The sequence below is a fragment of the Kogia breviceps genome, chromosome X (assembly GCF_026419965.1).
Source record: "Kogia breviceps isolate mKogBre1 chromosome X, mKogBre1 haplotype 1, whole genome shotgun sequence".
Taxonomy (NCBI): Eukaryota; Metazoa; Chordata; class Mammalia; order Artiodactyla; family Physeteridae; genus Kogia; species Kogia breviceps.
This window is the reverse complement of record NC_081330.1, coordinates 81,340,619-81,357,459: the sequence shown is the minus strand read 5'-3', so window position 1 is coordinate 81,357,459 and position 16,841 is coordinate 81,340,619.

Below are 16,841 nucleotides of genomic sequence, written 5' to 3'. Positions count from 1 at the left end.
TTTCTGGTAGCATCCTTAGTATTCTCTATGTATAGTATCATGTCATCTGCAAACAGTGACAGCTTTACTTCTTCTTTTCCTATTTGGATTCCTTTTATTTCTTTATTTTCTCGGATTGCTGTGGCTAGAACTTCCAAAACTGGGTTGAATAAGAGTGGTGAGAGTGGGCAACCTTGTCTTGTTCGTGATCTTAGTGGAAATGCTTTCAGTTTTTCACCATTGAGAACAATGCTGGCTGTGGGTTTGTGATATATGGCCTTTATTATATTGAGGAAAGTTCCCTCTATGCCTACTTTCTGCAGGGTTTTTATCATAAATGGGTGTTGAATTTTGTCAAAAGCTTTCTCTGCATCTATTGAGATGATCATATGGTTTTTCTCCTTCAGTTTGTTGATATGGTGTATCATGTTGATTGATTTGCATATAATGAAGAATCCTTGCATTCCTGGAATAAACCCCACTTGATCATGGTGTATGATCCTTGAAATGTGCTCTTGGATTCTGTTTGCTAGTATTTTGATGAGGATTTTTGCATGTATGTTCATCAGTGATATTGGCCTATAGTTTTCTTTCTTTGTGACGTCTTTGTCTGGTTTTGGTATCAGGGTGATGGTGGCCTCATAGAATGAGTTTGGGAGTGTTCCTCCCTCTGCTATCTTTTGGAAGAGTTTGAGAAGGATAGGTGTTAGCTCTTCTCTACATGTTTGATAGAATTTGCCTGTGAAGCCACCTGGTCCTGGGCTTTTGTTTGTTGGAAGATTTTTAATCACAATTTCAATTTCAGTGCTTGTGATTGGTCTGTTCATATTTTCTATTTCTTCCTGGTTCAGTCTCGGCAGGTTGTGCATTTCTAAGAATTTGTCCATTTCTTCCAGGTTGTCCATATTATTGGCATAGAGTTGCTTGTAGTAATCTCTCATGATACTTTGTATTTCTGTAGAGTCAGTTGTTACATCTCCTTTTTCATTTCTAATTCTATTGATTTGAGTATTCTCCCTTTTTTTCTTGATGAGTCTGGCTAATGGTTTATCAATTTTATTTATCTTCTCAAAGAACCAGCTTTTACTTTTATTTATCTTTGCTATTGTTTCCTTCATGTCTTTTTCATTTACTTCTGATCTGATCTTTATGATTTCTTTCTTTCTGCTAAATTTGGGGGGGTTTGTTCTTCCTTCTCTAATTGATTTAGGTGTGAAGTTAGGTTGTTTATTCGAGATGCTTCCTGTTTCTTAAGGTATGATTGCCTTGCTATAAACTTCCCTCTTAGAACTGCTTTTGCTGTATCCCATAGGTTTTGGGTCATCGTGTCTCCATTGTCATTTGTTTCTAAGTACTTTTTGATTTCCTCTTTAATTTCTTCAGTGATCACTTCATTATTAAGTAGTGTATTGTTTAGCCACCATGTGTTTGTATTTTTTACAGATCTTTTCCTGTAATTGATATTTAATCTAATAACATTGTGGTCAGAAAGGATACTTGATACGATTTCAATTTTCTTAAATTTGCCAAGGCTAGATTTGTGACCCAAGATATGATCTATTCTGGAGAATGTTCCATGAGCATTTGAGAAAACTGTGTATTCTGTTGTTTTTGGATGGAATGTCCTATAAATATCAAGTAAATCCCTCTTGTATAGTGTATCATTTAAAGCTTGTGTTTCCTTATTTATTTTCATTTTGGATGATCTTTCCATTGGTGACAGTGGGGTGTTCAAGTCCCCTACTATGATTGTATTACTGTCAATTTCCCCTTTTATGGCTGTTAGTATTTGCCTTATTATTGAGGTGCTCCTATGTTGGGTGCATAAATATTTACAATTGTTATATTTCTTCATGGATTGATCCCTTGATCATTATGTAGTGTCCTTCTTTGTCTCTTGTAATAGTTTTTATTTTAAAGTCTATTTTGTCTGATATGAGAATTGCTACTCCAGCTTTCTTCTGATTTCCATTTGCATGGAATATCTTTTTCCATCCCCTCACTTTCAGCCTGTAAGTGTCCCTAGGTCTGAAGTGGGTCTCTTGTAGACAGCATATATATGGGTCTTGTTTTTGTATCCATTCAGCCAGTCTGTGTCTTTTGGTGGGAGCATTTAATCCATTTACATTTAAGGTAATTATTGATATGTGTGTTCCTATTACCATTTACTTAATTGTTTCGGGTTGTTCTTGTAGGTCTTTTCCTTCTCTTATGTTTCTTGCTTAGAGAAGTTCCTTTAGCATTTGCTGTAAAGCTGGTTTGGTGGTGCTGAACTCTCTCAGCTTTTGCTTGTCTGTAAAGTTTTTAATTTCTCCATCAAATCTGAATGAGATCCTTGCTGGGTAGAGTAATCTTGGTTGTAGGTGTTTTTCCTTCATCACTTTAAATATGTCCTGCCACTCCCTTCTGGCTTGTAGAGTTTCTGCTGAAAGATCAGATGTTAACCTTATGGGGATTCCCTTATGTGTTATTTGTTGTTTTTCTCTTGCTGCTTTTAATATGTTTTCTTTTTATTTAATTTTTGACAGTTTGATTATTATGTGTCTTGGTGTGTTTCTCCTTGAATATATCCTGTATGGGACTCTCTGTGCTTCCTGGACTTGATTGACTACTTCCTTTCCTATATTAGGGAAGTTTTCAACTATAATCTCTTCAAATATTTTCTCATGCCCTTTCTTTTCCTCTTCTTCTTCTGGGACCCCTATGATTCGAATGTTGGTGAATTTAATGTCCCAGAGGTCTCTGAGACTGTCCTCAGTCCTTTTCATTCTATTTTCTTTCTTCTGCTCTGCAGTAGTCATTTCCACTATTTTATTTTCCAGGTCACTTATCCGTCCTTTTGCCTCAGTTATTCTGCTACTGATCCCATCTAGAATATTTTTCATTTCATTTATTGTGTTGCTCATCGTTACTTGCTTCCTCCTTTTTTCTTCTATGTCCTTGTTAACTGTTTCTTGCAATTTGTCTATTCTATTTCCAAGATTTTGAATCATTTTCACCATCATTATTCTGAATTCTCTTTCAGGTAGACTGGCTATTACCTCTTCATTTGTTAGGTCTGGTGTGTTTTTATCTTGCTCCTTCATCTGCTGTGTGTTTTTCTGTCTTCTCATTTTGCTTATCTTACTATGTTTGGGGTCTCCTTTTTGCAGGCTGCAGGTTCGTAGTTCTCTCTGTTTTTGGTGGCTGTCCCAAGTGGCTGAGGTTGGTTCAGTGGGTTGAGCAGGTTTCCTGGTTGGGGGGACTAGTGCCTCTGTTCTGGTGGATGATGCTGGATCTTGTCTTTCTGGTGGGCAGGTCCACGTCTGGTGGTGTGTATGGGGATATTGGTAGCCTTATTATGATTTTCGGCAGCCTCTCTGCTAATGGATGGGGCTGTAGACCTGTCTTGCTCTTTGTTGGGTATAGGGTGACCAGCACTGTTCGTTGCGGGTCCTTGAGTGAAGCTGGGTCTTGGTGTTGAGATGGAGATCTCTGGGAGATCTTTGCCATTTGATATTATGTGGAGCTGAGAGGTCTCTTGTGGACCAGTGTCCTGAGGTTGGTTCTCCCACCTCAGAGACATAGCCTTGACACATGGCTGGAGTGCCAAGAGCCTTTAATCCACACGGCTCAAAATATAAGGGAGAAAGAAATAGAAAGGCAAGAAAGGAAGGAAGGAAGGAGGATGGGAGTGAAGGAAGGAAGAAAGGAAGGGAGGGAGGAAGAAAGGAAGGTAGGAAGGAAGGAGGGAATAAAGAAAGGAAGGGAGGGAGGAAGAAAGGAAGGGTGCAAGGAAGGAGGGAATAAAGGAAGGAAGGGAGGAAGGAAGGAAGGAGGGAAATAGGAAAGAAAGGAGGGAAGAAAGGAAGAAAGAAAGGGGAGAAGGGAAAATAAAGTAGGGTAAAATACAGTTATTAAAATAAAAAAATAATTATTAAGAAGAAAAATTTCTATTAAAGAAAAAACAACAACAAAAAAAAACAGGTCTGTCTATCCCTAGGAAAAATGGTGAAAATAAAGCTATACAGACAAAATCTCACACAGCAGCACACACATACACACTCACAAAAAGAAAAAAAAGGGAAAATAATAGTATATCTTGCTCCCAAAGTCCACCTCCTCAACTTGGGATATTTCACTGTCTTTTCAGGTTTTCCACAGATGCAGGGCACTTCAAGTTGACTGTGGAGCTTTAATCTGCTGCTTCTGAGGCTGCTGGGAGAGACCTCCCCTTCTCTTTGTTCACACAGCTCCTGGGTTCAGCTTTGGACTTGTCCCCGCCTTTGCGCATAGGTCGTCCAAGGGCGTCTGCCCTTAGCTCAGACAGGGCGGGGTTAACAGAACAGCTGATTCGTGGTCTGTGGCTCACTCAGGCAGAGGGGGTGGGGCACGGATGTGGGGCGAGTCCACGGTGGCAGAGACTGACGTGACGCTGCACCAGCCTGAGGCGCACCGTGCGTTTTCCCAGGGTAGCATTCCCTGGATTCTGGGACCCTGGCGGTGGCGGGCTGCACAGGCTCCCGGGAGGGGCAGTGTGGAGAGTGACCTGTGCTCACACACAGGCCTCTTGGTGGCGGCAGTAGCAACCCTAGTGTCCCACACCCGTCTCTGTTGTCCATGCCAACAGCCGCAGCTCGTGCCCGTTTCTGGAGCTCCTTTATGCGGTGCCCTTAATCCCCTTTCCTCTCACCCCAGGAAGGGAAGAGGCAAGAAAAAGTCTCTTGTCTTTTCAGCAGCTCCGTGCCCGTTTCTGGAGCTCCTTTAAGTGGCACGCTTAAACCCCTCTCCTCGCGCAGCAGGAGGCGAAGAGGGAAGAAAAGGCCTCTTGCCTCTTCAGCAGCTCCAGACATGTCCTGGACTCCCTGCCGGCCAGCCGTGGTACACTAACCCCTTCAGGCTGTTTTCACTCTGCCAACTCCAGACCTTTCCCTGGGATCCGCCCGAGGCTCAGTTCCCAGCCCCGCCCACCCCAGTGGGCGAGCAGACAAGGCTCTCGGGCTGGTGAGTGCTGATCGGCACTGATCCTCTGCGGAATAGCTCCGCTTTGCCCTCTGCACCCTGTTCCTGCGCTCTCCTCCATGGCTCCGAAGCTTCCCCCTCTGCCACCTGCAGTCTCTGCCTGTGAAGGGACTTCTAGTGTGTGGGAACCTTTCCTCCTTCACGGTTCCCTCCCACTGGTGCAGGTCCCATCCCTATTCTTTTGTCTCTGTTTATTCTTTTTTCTTTTGCCCTACCCAGGTACGTGGGGAATTTCTTGCCTTTTGGGAGGTCTGAGGTCTTCTGCCAGCGTTCGGTGGGTGTTCTATAGGAGAAGTTCCACGTGTAGATGTATTTCTGATGTATCTGTGAGGAGGAAGGTGATCCCCGCGTCTTACTCTTCCGCCATCTTCTCGCTCCCCCCAGACATCTTCTTTGAATCCAGACCAATGGCCAACAGTCTACTCCACAACTTGGAAATCCCAAAAGTGCTGCAGTCTACAAAGGAACAAAATCGAACTTATGGTCCAGGCAACCAATTTTAATCTAATTGTAGCTACCTTCTTTATTTGAATAAATAAATAAATCAAAACACATTGATTGTGGTAAGGAGATAATAAGAAGACATTGGAGAGCAACAGCCACCTCTACCCACCACTAGTCCCGCCCATCAGGAAACATCCACAACCTTCTTAGATAGCCTCATCCACCAGAGGGCAGACAGAAGAAGCAAGAAGAGCTACAATCCTGCAGCCTGTGGAACAAAAACCACATTCACAGAAAGATAGACCAGATGAAAAGCCAGAGGGCTATGAACTAGATAAAGGAACAATATAAAACCCCTGAAAAATAACTAAATGAAATGGAGATAGTCAATCTTCCAGAAAAATAATTCAGAATAATGATAGTGAAGATGATGCAGGACCTCGGAAAAAGAATGGAGGCAAAGATCAAGAAGATGCAAGAAATGTTTAACAAAGAACTATAAGAATTAAAGAACAAACAAGCAGAAGTGAACAATACAATAACTGAAATGAAAAATATGCCAGAAGGAATCAATAGCAGACCACCTGAGGCAGAGGAACAGATAAGTGACCTTGGATACAGAATGATGGAATTCACTGCTGCAGAACAGAACAAACAAAAATGGAAGGAAATGAAGATAGCCTAAGACACCTCTGGGACAACATGAAACACAACAACATGCACATTATAGGGGTCCAAGAAGGTGAAGAGAGAGAGAAAGGATCCGAGAAAATATTTTAAAAGATTATAGTCGAAAACTTCCCAAACATGGGAAAGGAGATAGCCACCAAACTCCAGGAAGCACAGAGAGTTGCATACAGGATAAACCCAAGGAGAAACACGCTGAGACAAATAGTAAACAAATTGGCAAAAATTAAAGACAAAGAAAAATTATTGAAAGCAGCAAGGGGAAAATGACAAATAACATACAAGGCAATTCCCATAAGGTGAACAGCTGATTTCTCAGCAGAAACTCTACAACCAGAATGGAGTGGCATGATACACTTAAAGTGATGAAAGGGAAGAACCTACAACCAAGATTACTCTACCCAGCAAGGATCTCATTCAGATTCAATGGAGAAATCAAAAGCTTTACCAACAAGCAAAAGCTAAGAGAATTGAGCTCTACAGCAAACCACCCCTACAACAAATGCTAAAGGAACTTCTCTAAGTGGCAAACAGAAGAGAAGAATAGCACCTACAAAAACAAACCCCAAATAATTAAGAAAATGGTAATAGGAACATACATATTGATAATTACCTTAAACGTGAATGGATTAAATGCTCCAACCTAAAGAGACAGTCTTGTTGAATGGGTAAAAAAAAACAAGACCCATATATATGCTGTCTAAAGGAGACCCACTTCAGACCTCGGGGCACATACAGACTGAAAGTGAGGGGATGGAAAAAGATATTCCATGCAAATGGAAATCAAAAGAAAGCTGGAGTAGCAATACTCAAATCAGATAAAATAGACTTTAAAATAAAGAATGTTACAAGAGACAAGGAAGGACACTAAGTAATGATCAAGGGATCAATCCAAGAGGAAGATATATATATATATAAATATATATGCACCCAACATAGGAGCATCTCAATACATAAGGCAAGTGCTAACAGCTCTAAAACAAGAAATTGACAGCAACACATTAAAATTGGGGGAGTTCAACACCTAACTTACACCAATGGACAGGTCATCCAAATAGAAAATTAATAACGAAACACAAGCTTTAAATGATACAAGAGATGAGATTTAATTGATATTTATAGGAAAATCCATCCAAAAATGCAGATTACACTTTTTCTCAAGTGTGCATAGAACATTCTCCAGGATAGGTCACGTCTTGGGTCACAAGTCAAGACTCAGCAAAGATAAGAAAATTGAAATCATATCAAACATCTTTTCTGACCCAAACACTATGAGATTAGAAATCAATTACAGAGAAAAAAACGTAAAAAACACAAATACCTGGAGGCTAAACAATACGTTATTAAATAACCAAGAGATCACTGAAGAAATCAAAGAGGATATCAAAAAATACCTGGAGACAAATGACAATTAAACACGACGATCCAAAACCTATGGGATGCAGCAAAAACAGTTCTAAGAGGTAAGTTTATAGCTATACAAGCCTACCTCAAGAAACAAGAAAAATCTCAAATAAACAATCTAACCGTACACCTAAATGAACTAGAGAAAGAAGAACAAACAAAACCCAAAGTTAGCAGAAGAAAAGAAATCATAAATATCAGAGCAGAAATAAATGAAATAGAAACAAAGAAAACAATAGCCAAGATCAATAAAACTAAAAGCTGGTTCATTGAGAAGATAAACAAAATTGATAACCCATTAGCCAGACTCATCAAGAAAAGACAGAGAGGACTCAAATCAATAAAAGTAGAAATGAAAAAGGAGAAGTTACAACAGACACTACAGAAATACAAAGCATCCTAAGAGACGACTGCAAGCAACTCTATGCCAATAAAATGGACAATCTGGAAGAAATGGACAAATTCTTATAAAGGTATAACCTTCCCAGACTGAACCAGGAAGGAATAGAAAATATGAACAGACCAATCACAGGTAATGAAATGGAAACTGTGATTTAAAATCTTCCAGCAAACAAAAATCCAGGACCAGATGGCTTCACAGGTGAATTCTATCAAACATGTAGAGAAGGACTAACACCCATCCTTCTCAAACTCTTCCAAAAAATTGGAGAGGAAGGAAAACTCCCAAACTCATTTTATGAGGCCACCATCACCCTGATACCGAAACCAGACAAAGATACTACAAAAAAGAAAATTACAGACCAATATTACTGATGAATATAGATGCAAAAATCCTCAACAAAATACTAGCAAATAGAATCCAACAACACATTAAAAGGATCATACACCATGATCAAGTGAGATTTACTGCAGAGATGCAAGGATTCTTCAATATATGTCAATCAACCAATGTGATACACTATATTAACAAATCGAAGAATAAAAACCATATGATCATCTCAATAAATGCAGAAAAAGCTTTTGACAAAATTCAACACCAATTTATGATAAAAACTCTCCAGAAAGTGGGCATAGAGCAAAATTAATTCAACTTAATACAGACCATATTTGACAAACCAACAGCAAACATCATTCTCAATGGTGAAAAACTGAAAGCATTTCCTCTAAGATCAGGAACAAGACAAGGATGCCCACTCTCACCACTATTATTCAACATAGTTTTGGAAGTCCAAGCCATGACAATCAGAGAAGAAAAAGAAATAAAAGGAATATATATTGGAAAAGAAGAAGTAAAATTGTCACTGTTTGCAGATGGCATGTTAATATACATAGAGAATCCTAAAGATGCATGGGAAAATTGCTGGACCTAATCAATGAAGTTGGTAAACTTGCATGATACAAAATTAATGCACAGAAATCTCTTGCATTCCTATATATTAATGATGAAAAATTGGAAAGAGAAGTTAAGGAAACACTCCCATTTACCATTGTAACAAAAAGAATAAAATACCTAGGAATAAACCTACCTAGGGAGACAAAAGACCTGTATGCAGAAAACTAAAAGACACTGATGAAATTAATTAAAGATGATACAAACAGATGGAGAGATATACCATGTTCTTGGATTGGAAGAATCAATATTGTGAAAATAAGTATACTACCCAAAGCAATCTACAGATTCAATGCAACCCCTATCAAATTACCAATGACATTTTTTACAGAACTAGAACAAAAAAAGTCTTAAAATTTGTATGGAGGCACAAATGACCCCGAATAACCAAAGCAGTCTTGAGGGAAAAAAACGGACCTGGAGGAATCAGAATCAATGTCTTTAGACTATACTACAAAGCTACAGTAATCAAGACAATATGGTACTATCACAAAAAACAGAAATATAGATCAGTGGAACAGGATAGAAAGCCCAGAGATAAACCCACACACCTATGGTAAACGAATCTATGAAAATGTAGGCAAGAATATACAATGGAGAAATGACAGTCTCTTCAATAAGTAGTGCTGGGAGAACTGGACAGCTATATGTAAAAGAATGAAATTATAAGACTCCCTAACACTATACACAAAAATAAACTCAAAATGGATTAGAGACGTAAATGTAAGACCCGACACTGTAAAACTTAGGGGAAAACATAGGAAGAACACTCTTTGGCATAGATCACAGATCTTTTTTGATCCACCTCCTAGAGTAATGGAAATAAAACCAAAAATAAACAAATTGGACCTAATGAAACTTAAAAGCTTTTGCAGAGCAAAGGAAGCCCTAAACAAGGTGAAAAGACAACTCAGAATAGGAGAAAATATTTGCAAATGAATCATCAGACAAGGATTAATCTCCAAAATATATAAAAATCTCATGCAGCTCAATATTAAAAAAAACAAACAACAATAAATGGGCAGAAGACTTAAATAGACATTTCTCCAAAGAAGATATACAGATGGCCAAGAAGCACATGAAAAGATTCTCAACATCACTAATTATTAGAGAAATACAATTCAAAACTACAATGAGGTATCACGTCACACCAGTTAGAATGGGTATCATCAGAAAATCTATAAACTACAAATGCTGGAGAGAGAGTGGAGAAAAGGGCACCCTTTTGCACTGTTGGTGGGAATGTAAATTGATACAGCCACTATGGACAACAGTATGGAGGTTCCTTAAAGAACTAAAAATAGAATTACCATATGACCCAGCAATCCCACTACTGGGTATATACCCTGAGATAACCATAATTCAAAAAGACACATGCACCCCAATATTCATTGCAGCACTATTTACAATAGCTAGGTCATGGAAGCAACCTAAATGTCCATCGAGAGATGAATGGATAAAGAAGATGTGGTACATATATACAATAGAATATTACTCAGCCATAGAAAGAAATGAAATTGGTCATTAGTAGAGACGTGGATGTATCTAGAGACCGTCATAAAGAGTGAAGTAAGTCAGAAACAGGAAAACAAATATCATATATTAACATATATAAGTGGAACCTAGAAAATGGTACAGATGAACCGGTTTGCAGAGCAGAAATTGAGACACAGAAGTAGAGAAAAAATGTATGGACACCATGGTAGGAAAGCGGCAAGTGGTGTGATGTATTGGGAGATTGAGATTCACATGTATACACTGATGTGTACAAAATGGATAACTATTAAGAAAAAAAAATAATGAAGACGTTGGCTGAAAGTTATACTTCCTCAAGTGTTTGAGTTTCAGAAATCAAATTTGTTCAGGATTTTCTAAAGATAGGCAGAATTTTCTCTAGGAGGCAAGAGAACTGATATTTACCTCATTTATTTAGACAACAAATAGCCAAATTATATGTGAACAGTCTTTGGGAAAGATTTGTTCTAATGGTGCAGGTGAAAGTTTGATTCAGACTGTGAACACATTTTCCACATCAATTGTAATTATTAGATTCTGTGATTAGACACCAAAGAAAAATTTCACTCCATATTGTAGCAAACTTCAACTATCAAACTTGGTTTAAAGACTAGCAGGGTAATATGATGCAGTGGAAAGGGTAGAAACAATCTGGGCAAATTCATGCAAAGATTTGTATACCCAAAAGATCCTTAAGTCTCTGAAAAGTATTCATCACATAAACACAATGCATTACATTGGTGATACCTGTCAATTATTTTTAAAAAAATAAAAACAATACAAGGCAATGGGAAAAATAAGAATCTACAAGCAACTGATTGTTTTGATTAGCATGTTTGAAACACATGAAATTTTATGAAGAATGGTGACTCTAAGTGAATTAAAATTTTCCAAGCAGTCACGAAGAACATGTTTTGGATGAAGGCAAGTGGCTGAGTATGGTCTACCAGCAGGTGAGGAGACTTCCTGTAAGAGGTACATCCTCCACAATAGAAGTCCCTAGTCATATTTGACGATTTAAATTGACTAAAATTAAGTAAAATTGAAAATTCAGTCTCACTAGCAACATTTGAAGTGCTCAATTGCTGCATGTAAACAGTGGTTACTGCACTGTGTGCAGCACAGATATAGAACATTTCTATCAGTGCAGAGAATTCTGTTAGATAGTGTTTTTCTATCATCAGTTGCCCCATGTAAATTTTACATTTCCTTCTACTTCTGAATACATAGGTTGCCTGGATAACTTCAAAGTAGATTGATGATGTTTGTGGAGATGGGGAGGAGTTAGAAAAATGGAAACACAAAGTGGTCACCTTTGCATTTACAGGGTCTCATAAGGATCTCATTTGTCTCATCATGCATGTTGTGATGTTATGGAGGCTGGGGAATGGGCTTGAGGAAGATTGGTAGCCACCCAAAGGGATGGTTTCTTCTGAAACCCTGTGCTCTGGAATTAGAGGAATTTTGGTCTTATGTTCTGTGTCCCATAGAGCATCTGACCTGGTAGACCATCATCTCAAACTCATTGTCCGAAACTCAACCTTTTCTTTCCTTCACCCATTCCACTATCATGAAAATCTATTTGCAATATATTTTACGTTTGATTTTTTTTTTTTTTTTTACTGTTCATCTTGTTAATATCTCCACCAGTAGGCCAGTCCTCTTCTCAGCCTCAAGGCCTTGTAATTGCCGGTTGAAAGGATACAAAATAAATGTCTTTGTGAACTGAAAATTACATTAGAAATATTTGCATGTGGGGTTATTGAAGTAAACACATTTGATTCTTCATTTTGCTTTGCCATCAAGTTTAACGTGATACAATATATCAATGCTTCCAGCTAAAGACCACCAGGAACACATTTGTAGTTGAACAAGTTGCATTTATTTTTCCTTGCAGTGAAGCAGAACAGAACACACATAATGAGGAACTGTGGGCCATATAAGTAAGAGGGTGATAGAAAATGGATATTAAAATATTCGGACTTGTTCTACATGTTTTCGGTGAGGTCTTAAGGAAGCAGAGTTTTGATCTGGATTGGATACTGTCAGGAAGACAGGGTATTCCTATGACTGAGTATTTTAATAAACTTCTTGTATAGAGAGAATAGAGTGGGGTTAAAGCTGCAATTGGTTAAAACAAACAAAGCAAAAAACAAACAATCAAAATATCCCCAACTAGTTGTCAATCATATTAGCTAGGAGAGGGATATATGGTGATTTGTACAGTGATCTTGTTTTTGTCTGTGCTGAGAAAAAAATTATGAAGTGACCATTGTTTTGTCTCACTTTATCATGATCTCAGAGTGAAGAGATCTCACGATCTCATCTGAAGTTGGCATTCTGTTAGATTTTTTATGTCTAATGGGAAAATAGCATGCCCTAGCCTGGATGTCAAGAGATATTTTTAGTACCCCCTTTTGGCCACAAGACATTAATCCATGTTATCTAGATTGCCACCATTGCTCTGATTTTGCTGATGAGGAATTTATTTAGAGAATGTAGTCTTTATTTGGACATGGGTTGATCTCTCCCGCTCCTTTTGTTGTAGAATGCATCATTGAATGTTCTGATGTGACATTAGCTGTGCAATAGCATTTAAGACTCTGGACAGGATGCACTGGCGAACTGCAAAACAAGTAATCATAAAAAACACAATGATTATTAATCCTTGAAACAAGTCTTGAAGTCAAGGGCCTAGATTATAGAAGCCAGGCAATGAATCTAGCTTGGTTCACTTCTGAGAGACACATGACTTCGATCAGAATCAAAGACAAGTTTTGGGACATCCTTGCTAGTTATTATTTTCCCTAATGTGAGAATAGCAGGTCACAAAGCATATATGAATACGGAGTCAGTTACTCTTCCTGAGAGTTTAAAAACGGAAATTGGTTTGACTCTTATTGGATAATCCCCCAAACCTCCCACCCCAGGGGAACAAGATCTGCTGGAATGTTCAGTTTTACATATTTGAAAGTCTCTAATGATTATCCTGAACAGACAATATAAGTTAGCATATGCCATATGGGTGTTGTATAAGATGTTATGTAAGAAATAGTACCCCAGTGTGGCACAGACTGTATCCGGAGTATAAGTATCATTTATCACAGTAAGAGAAAGCCAATTTTGTGTTCCTCAAGGCAAACAAACTGTATTTAGCAGAGTTAACCAGTTGCACAAAGCAGGCTGACTATCATGAACAAATGGAACACCATGAGCAAATTTGACTATCAGGGTCAGGATGACCCCAATATTGGAGCCTACTCCTGATTGAGTAGGACTTATTGATAGGATTGTAATGACCTCATCAGGAGTATTTTGTTGAGGTGAGGTCAGTGTCTGATTTTCAAAGTCTGGAGTTTGGGATTAATGCTGTAAGGGAAACTGACAAATCAGAAGTGTCCTTCAAAGAGAAACCTGCCTTTAAGAGTGTTTAAAGGAGCAGCATTTGTTTCTTTTATCAGCACGGTTTGATTGGGAATGTCAGGTGTTTTTTCTTCAGTGGTAGAGCAAGACAATATGAGTTAAAAAATAATACAATAAAGATAAGGGATGGTCACGGTAATGTGCTAGAAGACATCACAACATAATGATAGGCAATATTAATTAGAGTAAAGGAGGAGAAAATGGTTTTAGAGAATCAGAAAATTAATCTTATTCTGTCATCTTGGGAGGAATCTGTCCACTTCTGAAGTCTGTGTCACCTAGAGGACTGCTAAGGATCCTCAGTTTACGGTTTTAAGAGGGACTGGATATCCACTAGACAGGGGGATATGATGAGGAACCACTCAAGGATCAACACTCTGGAATTTCACTAATGTTAGTTGTTAACAGTACCTGGTAAGACTTTTTTAACCTAGGCTCAAAGGCAGATTTTTCTGATGCTTATTTCAGAAGACCAAGTCTCCAGGTTGCAGATCATGTAAAGACTGTTTATGTGAGTGTTGTGGTGATTTGCTCGTATCTGTGTGAGAAAGCTGGAGGTATCACATGAGGGCTTTCAAGTAATTAACCCTATCGTCTTGTAAAAACTGTAGAATCCAAAATTGGGGATGAGGTTCCCAAGTGTATGGTCTGGCCTGATATGAATTAATAAGTAGATAAACTGTGAGTCCCAGATGGGCATGATCTTACAGACATTAAAGTTAATGGTAATATTTGAGACCATGGAAAAGTTTTGAAGGGCTTTACCAATTTTAGTTTTAGCATTCCATATTTATGATGGATTACACTTTTATTATAGAAATGGTCAGTCAGTTTCTATTTGATTTAATTTTGGTGGGTTTGAGAAAATTATTTCATCTGTTTTCAAATTAAGTAATTCAAATTAAGTGGTATGCTACTTACATAAATATCTACTATATCCACATGATTACTTCTTTTCTCCTTCCTAATATCTTTTACTTGTGTCCCTCTCTCTCTCTCTGGCTCTCTCTCTCTCTCAATAACCATTGCTATACATTTATCCATTTCTTTTGCATTTCCTAACAACAAGCATTTAGTTTGCTTGAACTTCTTTATGGATTTTTTTTTGTCTTCTCTTTATTTAATTTTGATAAATTTTCCTTCCTTCCACTTTCTTGCATTTATTCTTTTATACTCATTCTAATTTCATATTGTTCTTGCTTAGCTCATTAATCTGTGGCCTTTCTTTTTTCCTAATATAAGCATTTTGAGTTATAAATGTCCCTCAAACTACCATTTTGGTGTATTCCACAAGATTTTACAGGTACTATTTTCATTATCATTTGGTTGCAATATTTCCTAAATTCTATTATGATTAATATTTAAAATTTATCCCTTGTTGGTCATATTTATCACTTGATTCAGGTCATAGTTTTAAACGTTCCCACCCTAAGTGGTTTGTTTCTGTTTTCCTTGGGTTATTATTTTTTAACTTAATTACACTGTGTTCAGAGTACATGGTTTCCACCTTCACAACTCTTTTTTGAAAATTGCTGACATATACTTGTGGCCTAGTGTATGATCAGCTTTTCTAAATGTTCCAGTTGTGCTTCCAAAGAGTATATATTCTCTGATATTTGGACCTAGTATTCTGTACATGCCCATTAGATAAAGATTTTAATAGGGTTCTTCAAATCTTCCTTATCATTGTTAATATTTATTGTTTTCTTAATCGATCAGTTACTGAGCGAGACACTAAAGGTTCCCACTGTGAATTTGTCATTTATAGTGAATTTTTGGCTTATGTATATTTTGAGCCTTTGGAATTATAATCACACTAATTAGCCCTGAATCCTCCTTTTTAATCATTCAAGAACTGAAATAATCATTTAAAAAATGTTCACAAGTAGTGACTTTTGACCCTTCCATGCCCTTATGATTTAGATAGTCCTCTTTTAAAGAACATATGGCTCCATTTTGAATTTTTCCTAGTAATCTCTAGTTTGCAGTTGTTTCTGTCATCTTATTTTCGCTTCCTATTTATTGTGATTTTTTTCCCTATACTTCTCATGTATTATTCTCTTTTTCTGTTTTGTATTGCACTGATTGAGTCTGTGTTGGATGGACTGAGTGTTATTTAGTAACTTTTTCCCTCTAGTTGATGGGAAGAAATATATCCTATTTCTATTTGTCAAGTCCACCCATGACATTTTAATATGCTCTCCAATGTTGCCAGGTCCGGTGTGATGCTAGGAGTAAATACTTGTTCATAGACTGCTTTACCCTAACCCAGTGTTCCTTAGGGCAAAATTTACGACTTCAACACAATCTAATGGACATCATGACAAAGATTTAAACCTAGTTGTTTTGATTTGGAGGTGGAAGGGTGGTAGTAGAGTGGGGAGCTAATATTTACTGAACAGCTTTAATATTCCAAGCACTTTATATGCATTTTTTCTCATTTGACCTCACAAACACCATACCAGGTATGCATTCTTATATCCTCATTCAAAATGGGAAAAGTGAGAATCTGAGAAGTTAGCCTTTCCCTTATGACATTGCTAGTAATTTCTGGAGTGAATCTAAGTCCCTTTGACTATAAACATCAGGGGCTTCCCTATATTCCATATTGCCTTCAAAGGTAGATGCATAGACAGTAGCCACATGAGGCCTCTCACATTGAACTGTTCAACTTATGAGGCCAGGGACCGTGTTCAGCCATAGCAAAATGACCTTCTATTTGTCTCACAACTCAACTTATTTTTTCCTCAAAACTGCCTCTGCCAGACAACTGCAGATAATTTATCTTCCATCGAGTTTTGCAGAAAAGGGAAAACTATATTTTATACCTTTCATGGGTTATGTGCCATCACTTGGTCCACCCATACCTGCTACCTGTTCAACTGTTGCTTCCTTAGAGAGACAGAGAGATGGTCTCCAGTGATTGCCACCTGTACAGATATATGGGTGTGTACACAAATAGTTTGCTTAAGTTCTTGAATATTCACAAATACCTGTTTCTTCATCTATGCTCCACCTTCTTCCCAAAAGAAGTCAT